This window comes from Quercus lobata, chromosome 10 (assembly GCF_001633185.2).
Source record: "Quercus lobata isolate SW786 chromosome 10, ValleyOak3.0 Primary Assembly, whole genome shotgun sequence".
NCBI lineage: Eukaryota > Viridiplantae > Streptophyta > Magnoliopsida > Fagales > Fagaceae > Quercus > Quercus lobata.
Genome location: NC_044913.1, coordinates 8,723,342 through 8,730,904, shown reverse-complemented (window position 1 = coordinate 8,730,904; position 7,563 = coordinate 8,723,342). Strand labels below are relative to the sequence as shown.

General features: G+C 33.7%; 1 pseudogene; it reads right to left on the bottom strand.

Moving 5' to 3' along the window:
• Positions 1-3,742: 3,742 nt before the first annotated feature.
• LOC115964301 lies at positions 3,743-6,537 on the bottom strand (annotated as a pseudogene).
• Positions 6,538-7,563: the final 1,026 nt, after the last annotated feature.

Genomic DNA, 7,563 nt, shown 5'->3' with positions numbered 1-7,563 from the left:
CACTCTTACTCGGATCTACAATGATATAAATACTAGCCAATTGAATATTCAGTCATATAATCTCAAAACCATCCTTATAAAATAGAAAGGGATAATAGCAATTCAATTGAAGTTCTTGGATTGTTAAAATTCCTCAAAATTGCTCATGGGGTTGGAGTCAAATTTCGAAGCTTATTAGGGAAATAGCTCGTCTTTGGATCAAACATTCCATTTGTAGTAGTGGTAAGACATTTTTTAGGCATGATAATTGGCACCCTGAAGGTACATTATTGCGTAGATTTGGTCACTAGATAGTTCTTGAAGCTCAAAGTAATGTAAATGCCAAATTTTCTAGTATTCTAAAACAAGGTTACTATTTCTGCCCTCCAACTAGATCCGAGGTAGTGGTGAATTTTTAGTTTGGTTATCACAACTTGACTTAGCAAATTTTGTACAGTGGTTGCTCTCAAAATTTGGGAGATTTATCAGATCCTCAGCTTGGAATGAAATTAGGCTAACAACTAAAGATTGGTTGGTTAAATGGGGTTATGGTGGGTTCATCCTGTGTTTTCTATAGAAATAAATTGAAATCTTAGATTTTTTTTATTAATAAATAAAATAGTATTTCACACTTACAGAACGTCTTAAAAACTTTACCAAAGTTAAATAAAAGATTATTTATTTTTTGAATGTTCTTATACTAGTAGAATCTGGTTTCCTCAAAATCCGTATGGTATAAGAAGTGCGGATTAAAATGATCTAACCCAATAAGAAAAGGGTAAAAATAAACCATTAAGTTCCACTCAAGTAATGGGCCCACTGCCCACCCCTTTAATGCTTGTTCCGAGTAATGGGCTCACCAAATCATTGAACTAATTGGGCTCATCTCTTATTTCTGGTTAAAAGGAAATTGAATTAAGAAACTAGCTTGCCGAAACAGGCATAGTACTAGAGGCAGAAAGCCTATAAAAGTACAGGCCAGAAGCATCAAAGCTTAGCAAATGCTTAGCCCAGTTGGCCTCATCTCAATATCTGCTCACAATGCTTGTCGTTCTTTTAAGTCTTGCTCAAGCAGCTCATTGCCCAACTTAGGCCACTCAGCTTGGTTTTGCAGCTTTTGCTGCAGGTCCAAGAGTTTCTTAGAACGATTTTGATGAAAACCTCCAGCACTTACACAACTTTTTTTTGTCACAATTGTAATGTGGTAAAATGTGAATGATGAAAAAAAAAAAAAAATGATGAATCCACGTGTAAGTAATAAATAACTACTCACAATTTACTACGATAGAATTGTGACAAAAAGTTATGGAATAGTCTGTAGTAGTAGAAGTGTAAAACCACTCTCTATTTTGAATTTCCTCTAAATTGTTATTTGTTAATTTACAAAACTATCTTGTCAATCACATGATTCATGACTTTCAGTCACTAACTGATAGTTAATATGACCAATTTAGTAGCCGTATCGTTAATAAATGAGATCATGTGATATGGATTTGTGAATTTCATGTAGTTGTTTTGAGAGAAATTCCTTCGAATTGGAGGAAAAGTTTGTCGTCCTTCACAAAATCAATTAATAAATTTTTGCCATATAGAAAGAAAACTGAGAGAATTGCTTCTCATTGTATAGGCTATAGATGAAACCAAACAATTTTCTTCCAAATTGTCTAACCTATTTTATGGCAAATCATTTGGTCATTCACATGTATGCCTCATATTAGTTTTCGCAGAAAAGCTAGGAAGAGGAGCTAATTGGTGTTTTAATTGTCGTCCTTCTAGCACTCTGATTTTTTACTACAAGCTTCTACTGATCCAACATTTCTAGGAAGCCCATCCCCAACATGCTCATTGGGAAAGAAACTACTATATATATATATATATATATGCTAATATTCTAACTAAAACAATAATTAATAGTAGGGAGGCTTTTGTTATGTATTAATCCCCCTAATTTTGTTGTAAGCTAATGGTTGACAAATGCATGGGTGACGCATGTGTAAAAATTGTGGTAGAGTGTTTATCTTTAGATAATTTGATCAGGAATTAATACCCAAAGAAAAAAAAAATAGATGCTGAATTAAAAAGAAAAAGATATTTAAAAGTTTTGGTGGATTTCTTAAAGAAATATGTGAGACTACTGGTCTTTGTAGTTTCATCATATCTTGGGGTAAATTATTATTTGTGTTTTGTTGAAGTGTGTTGCTTACTTTGTAATCCTTTCATAGCTTAATATCAATAGAGAACACTCCTTAAAAAAAAGTAGGGAAAAAAATGGCCAAATTGAATCTTGCTAGGTTGTATGAGTTACCCCTGAAAATCCACATAATAATTTGCCTTAGTCAAGAAATAAGCAACTTGTACACATTTGACAGACCTTAATAATATAATTGCTCTAATTTCCCTACGAATGATAGATTAAACAATGTGTGTTTTAACCATATAAGTGTCAATCCTTATTCCTGAAAGTACTAGGTGCATTTTCTATATTGTTTCTTCCCTGGAAAATGTGCTTTACATTAGGTCCCAAAGATATATATACTTTTAAATATATGAAAATGTATTTAATCATAACAAACTATTCTTTTTGAAGAATTAGATGGTATACAAAGAAGAGAAAACTCAATAAGTCAACAGCTATCATAAGGACTTAAATTTAAATTCCACTCTTGTCTGCATTGAATATTTCTAATGAAATTTGCTAATGCAAATAAAATTATTATTCTTTTTAATTCTTTAGTTGATGATCATTTTAAGTAGGAATTAGAGTACAAAACTAAATGCTGCTACAGCAGTCCAGCTAGAAATATTTGTTTGTTTGTTTGATATAAGGAAGTGTTATCTTAATATCTGACCAAATTATTCCACTTTTTTTTATGAAATACCCCCAAAACCCCATGAATAGATAATGACATAGATTAAGAGTAGGACCTTCAAATTTATTGCAAACCCTAGATCAATGAGCTCATCACTCAAGTAACCCATGAGGGTCAAACAAATAGTTCAAAATAACAACAAATAATCTACCAACTAGACAAAGAGAAAAAATAAAAGCAGAAACAAAATGCATCACAACTTAGTTATATCAAAATAAAGTTTTATTTCAACACATTTGGTGGAAAAAAAAAAAAAAAAAAAACTCTAGGAGAAACATAATTGAATAAAAACATGCATAATTAAAACATCTTACTTTGTACTATAAAATTAACTCCACTCTTCAAGCGATCCAACCAACAACATCTTCTTTGTTCTGCAAAATGTAGGTAATATTCACAAGGAAGTAATAATAATAATTTTTTTTAAGTGTAGTTTTAGAATTTGTCCCCGATTATTTGGCACTTCAACTAGCAAGGTAGAGGAGTTGCCCCTTAAAATAATAATAATAACAAATAAAATAAAATATGGTAATAGCCTCAACATTGACACAAAAAAGGTATTTCTGATTGGTAGAAAATAAATTAAAACTGAAAATTCATATTTACAATTTAATAGGACATTTTTTTAAGAACCAAAATTATGAAGTAAAGTATTCTCTAATATGATTCAATAAAAAAATTGTATTTTCTAATATAATAGTACATAAATAAATACCTGAAATCATTATTTGTATTTGCAAAATTCTGCTTCAACTAATTCTTCCATGAGCATTCTTCTTGGATCTTCGCACCTTGTTGCGCCGTTCTCCATAAATAATAGTCAAGAGATATTTTGGTTTTTCACTTGAGAACACAAGATATCCCATACCTAATCCGAACATGAAACCACATCCCTACCCCAACAATACAACTTTCCAATTAAATCCATTTGCAAACCCAACATCATCTTCTTGGATGGTTGGTGATGGTGGTGGTTGTTGTCCCTCATCATTGCCACAAGTTTTTGTCAATGGAAATCCACATAAACCCAAGTTTTCACTGTAAGAAGCATTTGTAAATGTATTGAATTGTTTACCTTGAGGTATCAATCCCACAAGATGGTTTTTGGAGAGATTTAAAATTTCCAATGATGTAAGATCTGTCAATTGTATAGGAATGTTGCCTATGAGCTTGTTTGAGGAGAGATCTAACCATTCAAGATTAGTTAAATTTCTGAATAATATAGGTATATGACCCATAAGATTATTGTGAGAAAAATTTAGCCCTTTGAGTAATCCAAGCTTTCCAATTACTTTTGGAATTTCTCCTTTGAAACTATTATTGGAAAAATCAATAGTTTTCAATAGAGTTAGTATTTTCTCCATGTCAATATAATTCCCTTTAATATCAATTGTAACATCAATTGTTACAGAATCATAATCATCACCCATATAATAATTAGCATAATCCATCTCTCTTCTGAAAACAAAATAATAATCATCACCCATATATTGCAATCCATCATGATCCATGTTCCCATTCATCATGGTTGATAAATATTTGAAAAGATTTGATGGCAAATGACCATGGAACATATTGTGAGAGAGGTCTATAATTCTCAAATTAGGAAATAAGAATTTAGTCTTGTGATTGCCTATAGAACCATGAAAGTTGTTTGATCGCAATAAGAGAACCCGCAACTCTGGAAGATTTACCAACCAATGAGGGAATGTGTCGTTAAGCTTGTTGTTAGCGACGTCTAGAATTTCTAATTTCTTGCAATTGACCAATGAACGTGGCAATGGCCCTTCTAATTGATTGTTGGCAAGTTTAAGACTCTTAAGTTACTGCACTTTATAAATTTTGGGATGGTGTCATGAAGATTGTTATTTTGTAGTCCCAAATTTATGAGATCACTCATATTTCCCAAGCATGGAGGAATCATACTAAAATGGTTATGAGAGAAATCAAGGTAGTTAACAAAATTGAGATTACAAATCGAGGAAGGGATCTCTCCACTTAAATTGTTCCTTGAGATTGAAAAGAAAACAATGTGCAGTGGTAGAAACGAAAGTGGCCAAGTACCTTCAATCGAATTATTCGAAAAATCAACATACTGCAATAAAACAAGGCTACTTAACTCACCTGGAAGCTTTCCAATGATCAAATTAGAATGCAAATTGAGATACTCCAAGTTTCGGCAGCAAAAAATCTCGGCAGGTACATTTCCCGAAATTCGATTCAAATTGAGATCCAAGATATCTAGATTTTCCAAGTTCCCAATCTCTCTCGGTATTGGCCCTGTAAGCTTGTTATCTCCAACTCTGAACCAAATTAGAGACGAACAGTTTCCAATATTTTCCAGTATTTCACCCGATAAATTGTTAGAGGAAAGATCGATTGTCTTCAGTTTCTTTAACTGAAAGATTCCTTGGAGACTATTCCCAGTCAAACCATTAGAAGCCAAATCAAGAATTTGGAGATTCTGACATTTGGAAATTGATGATGGAATGGGTCCCACCAACTCGTTTTCATACAAGAAAAGTAACTGAAGTTTTGTAAGTTTTCCGATTTCGGATGGTATCGTACCGGCGATACTGTTGTTGCCTAAGTTGATCCAAGTGAGCTCCTTACAGTTTTCAAATTCTGCAGGAATTTTGCCCGATATTTGATTCATGTGGAGTGTGAGGTTTTGCAAAGCCGATAAGTTTCCGAAACTTTGAGGAATGTTTCCGGTTAATGAGTTCCCCGAAAGATGGAGAACTGTTAACTTCTTGCAATTCCCAAGCTCTGATGGAATAGTACCCACCAAGCTGTTGTTCCAGAGAAAAAGCTTTTGGAGATTTTTAAGGTTTCCAAGACTTTTCGGTATTGAACCGATGAGCGAGTTTTGATAGAGGGTGATGTTTTGGAGAGCGGTACAGTTGCCGATTTCAGGTGGGATTTGGCCGGAGAGGAGAGTTTTACTAATGTATATGGTTTCAAGCTTCTTGAGGAGACCAAGACTCGGAGGAAGGAAACCCGAGACACATGTTTCGGTTAGGCCTAAAATGGTCAACTCGGTGCAATTCCCGATTTCTCGGGGTATAAGGCCTCTGATATTCTTGTTCCCACCGGCTCTTATCACCTGGAGGTTCTTCAAGTTGCCTATGGTATTGGGTATTTCTCCATTGAGCTGGTTTTCATAAAGAATCAGCCATTTCAAGCTTGTGAGGTTGCCGATTTGAGCCGGAATCAAGCCTTCTAGCTGGTTGAAGTTGAGGTGGATTTCTTGGAGCTTAAGCAAGTTGCAAATCTCAGATGGGATTTCACCAGTTAACGCATTATCACTCAAGTCCAAGTAATTCAGTTCATGTAGTGTAGAAATCTCTTTTGGGATTGAACCCGTGAGGTTTGTATCAGAAAGTACAATCTTGGTTAAAGAAACCAATGAAGTGAGATTTGTTGGAACTGTACCATATAAACTCAAGTGCCTTAATTCCAATTCGACGACCTCCTTGTTGATGTTGCAAGTAATTCCAAACCACCCACATGGAGTTCCATCTATTGGGTTCCAATTAGACCAGGCCTCAGTGGGTCCATTGAGGCTTTGTTTCCATGAAAGAAGAGCTTCGCCTTGTGGATTAACTGCGAAAGCTACAAAAGGATTCAAGAGGGGAAGGATGATTGTTAAGAAGGAGAAGAGGGTGATCCATGGATTTAGAGGCATTACAGCTATGCTACAAAAGTGGAAAGAGAGGGAAGAAAGTATACAAAGGAAGAGGGGTTGGTTGAGTTAAGGCTATGGAGAGACAATGAGAGGAACCAAATTATATACTGCTGGCTTCAAGTTTTTTTAATAGTTGTTACTACTTACTACTTTGTCTCTAGGAATTTCATTCAAAAACTAACGAAACGCTATAGGCACTCGGAATTGTTACTACTAGGAATTTCTCTATTTCGCTTTAAATTCTAATCCAAGGATTGGCTATGGCGGTTTGGCCCCACAAAATGAAAAATCAGGACTTTGCCTTTTCATGTAAAAATGTTTGAACGATCTTTTCTCGTAAAAATTGTTTGATCATAGCAAGTACACTACTGGACACATTTGATTCATTTGTCTGCTCCGTACTTTATTATTTGTCATGCATGTAATGATGCACAGAACACACAAAAAAAAAAAAAAATTCCCTCCTTTTGATGGTTCATGTAATTTTACGTAACATTCTCTATAAAATATTCACCGTGAAATGGAGGGTGTTCGTGAACCTTTTTCAAACACGTAAGCTTAAATAAATCCATTGAGTTTTCATTTAGATTTAATCATCTAACATTATTTCTCCTTATATTGCTAGATGGATATGCTTCACGGTCCCATGGAACACTATTTTTCATCACGATGATTACAATAAATAATTTTAATCTTTTTTGCACTTTTGGTAATGTAATTTAAACTGGGAATTATATTTTAAAATTCTTGAAACTTTGACGTTAGAGGTTCGTTTAAAAAAATATTATGTTAATTATTTTAATGTACTTACAAAGCCTCGCATGCTATAAGGAGACAAAACAAAAGGAAAATATTAAAAATAAAAAAGGATAGAAAAGATGGAGAGTATCGACTATATATTTATATATGATTCTTAAAACAATGTTGGGTATATGAAGCCATATTTTTGCAAACCTTATCAACACATAAGCTTAAGAAAATACTTTGGTTTTGCATTTTCATTTAATCATCTAATCTATTTTCCTA